We start from the raw sequence: 3,220 nt of genomic DNA, 5'->3' as shown, positions 1-3,220 counted from the left end.
CGTGGTAGCTTGTCTTATTATTTTCCATTCGACTACCGGCGAATGTCCGCTTTCCTTGAGTTCCCAGTATTTATTTGCTAGCGTTGTTTTCATACGGTGTTTTTTTTTTATTGTTGATTGTACTTTTGTGGTCATAATATAGAGTTTAGAAATCTAAGGAAGTCATACCTACGTAATATTTCTTGTTATTCGGGTTTTCTTTCGCAAATATTGTGGCCTGGTAAACTAGCTCTACCTACGTATTGAGCACTTTTGAAGTAAATACTTAAAGTTTACGCATAAATTTATACTTTCGTATATTAATTTTATGTGAGTAAATTAAGTAGTTATATATATATGTATATATATATATATATCAGTTATGTTTTAAATAGCATAATATGTTTATTATAAGTAATACTTGACTAGAAAATCAATTAATACCGGCGTTTCTAGCATGTGTAATATATATATATATATATATATATATATATATATATATATATATATGTATGCATATACGTATATATACATAATTTATTTATACAAACATTGATGGATACATATGTTCGCACATGTTTCTGTAATCACCCATTACTACCTAACTCTGTCTATGTATTGAGCATTGTTGAAGTGAATGCTGAACATTTACACAATAAAATTCGTGTATTAATTAAAAGGATTAAATGAAGTAATCATACATGTATATATATATAAATATATACACACACACATATATATATCTATATATATATATATATATATATATATATATATATATATGTCATACGAAGGTCGTTCCAAACGAACATCCTTTTATTTATGTGTTTAACTTGAAAACTTACGAAGACGGGAGTTGTGCCAATCAAAAAAGAAACCGTTTGTGCCCCAGAATTTATTTTCTACATAGTCAACGCCATTCTCAATCTAATTTGTCCAGCAATACAATGACACATTTCTGCTTCTAACGCATGTTTATGACAGGAGAGTCTTTCTTAAAAATCTCACATCGTAAATATATGCAACAAACTATTGAAACTTTAAGAGGTCATAAATGCATAAGTTCAGTCATCATAACAATACAATTTTCAAGCTCCTCTGTTCTGATGCGTCATTTTTGGAACACCCTGGTACACTAGCTACAATACTCTGCCGTTAATTTACAACAATCAGAGAAACCATGCCAGATTCAATAGAAAGTTTTTAACTTCCTGGCAAAATCTTCATTGAGAATGGTTGTGACTATATAGAAAAATAAATTTTAGAGCACTAAAAGATCGCTCGTTTTAATGGCACCACTTTCGTTTCGCAGCTCTTCAACTTTTCGAGTTAAAAATAGGAAGCTTCACTTTTGGAACGACTTTCGTAAAATAATTGTTGCTTTCATTTTAAAGGCTTTTCGAATCATTCAAAACATAGAATTATTGCCTTGTAAGGTCAGATAGGAAAATACGTGGGAATTGTTAAAAACGGTTTGATATGTGTGACATCATAGAAAATATATAAACTATTAATTAAAGTAAAATAATAAATAAAACGACTGGGAAACTAAAAGTCGACGTTTAAAACGTGGTCTTTGAAAAGGGTAGTTTAAACAGACTGAGGGTGTTTCTCTTACACCTCTGCATGTGCCATAAGAAGCAAGTTTCAAATTTGAAAATCATCTCAGAATGTGTTTCATAAATTAAAATATGCAACTATTCGTGTTATTTCGTCCAGCTTAAAGGCCTTCATGATTTTGGCATGTTGCACTAACAATTTATACGAAGAGTAAACTTTAATAATTTCTTTAGAGTCAAACTAAGAAGGATTTCATCCACACCGAATCACGCCACGCCCATCAGACGATTGATAGTCGACTACAATGGTAGACAATAGCATGTCTAAGAGTGTATACTCTAATAGGACTCAACTTCAAAAGACAGATATATTTTCCAACTAGTAGCTATACAGACATCAAGAGTTGGCGGTCGAGGAACAATTGGATAACTACATGACATCAGAACATTCAATTTTTGAATGGCGATTTGACAGTGCAAATGGTTGATAATTTTTCCGGCTATTGTCTTGGGAAACGTGAGTGTAACTGTTTTCTCCAAACCAAATACTGTTTTCATTCTGTCTTTTTTGCCATGTGTTTTCGTTTTTGATAATAACTTCCTCCCCAAAATCACTTGCTGATATTACGCAAACATACAAATAAAATATAATAATAAATAAACAAAATGCAATATTCAATGTAAAACAGATTCACACTGGGAATAAAAGGGAACAATTCGCACAAAATAGAAAAGAAAATATAAAATACCCCCCAAGTATTATATATGTATATATATATATTATTATATATAAGTATATAAGTATTATATATGTATATATATATATATTATATATATATATATTATTTTTACATTTATATATATATAAATTTGTGTTACAAAGACAACTGACTAAATAGCATATATATATAAATACATACATATATATATTTATAATATATATATATATACACCCATACATACATATATATATATATATATATATATATATATATATATATATGTGTGTGTGTGTGTGTGTGTGTATGTACATACACACACACACACACACATATATATATATGTATAAAAAATTGAAAATTTAACTGTTATACTAAGACCGAACGAGTGCAGATATTTATTTATTATACGAAAGTTTCATTTCATTAAGGAGTCTTCGTCAGGATAATGCAAGATTATTCGTTTTCTTATTTCTTTTACATTCTGGAGGTGGTATTGCCTAGCACGTCTTCCGATATTTTTGGAGCAAAGCAGTGTAAGCGCTGGCTGCCCGCGTCTTTCAAATAATAGAAAATCTGCTGTTAATTAATAAGCACGATTTATATTAGAATACAAATTCCAAATTTATAAAAATCTGCACTTGTTTCATCTTTAACCGTTAAATTTTAAATTTCCATTATTTGTTTTAACCGCTCTCTCTATATAGATATATCACGGCACATATTTTGAGGAGAGCGTGTTCTTTTTTTAATCTTATGTAGTATAATATAAATTTAATCTCGTTAAAAAACGTAATCTCTTATGTATTAATTATTCTATCTCGGAATTTTGTTTATAAATGAACTGATAAATGATTGAAGTGAATGAGTAAACTCTTGTTGGATGACAAATCTTCAGCAGTCGCATATTGATACTGTCACTTACTTTGACGTTTCTTCTAATTGTCTTGAAGTTCTCTTTAC

This window comes from Euprymna scolopes, chromosome 8 (assembly GCF_053919585.1).
Source record: "Euprymna scolopes isolate OS-2025 chromosome 8, ASM5391958v1, whole genome shotgun sequence".
In the NCBI taxonomy this organism is placed as follows: Eukaryota; Metazoa; Mollusca; class Cephalopoda; order Sepiida; family Sepiolidae; genus Euprymna; species Euprymna scolopes.
This window is presented reverse-complemented; position numbering follows the sequence as displayed.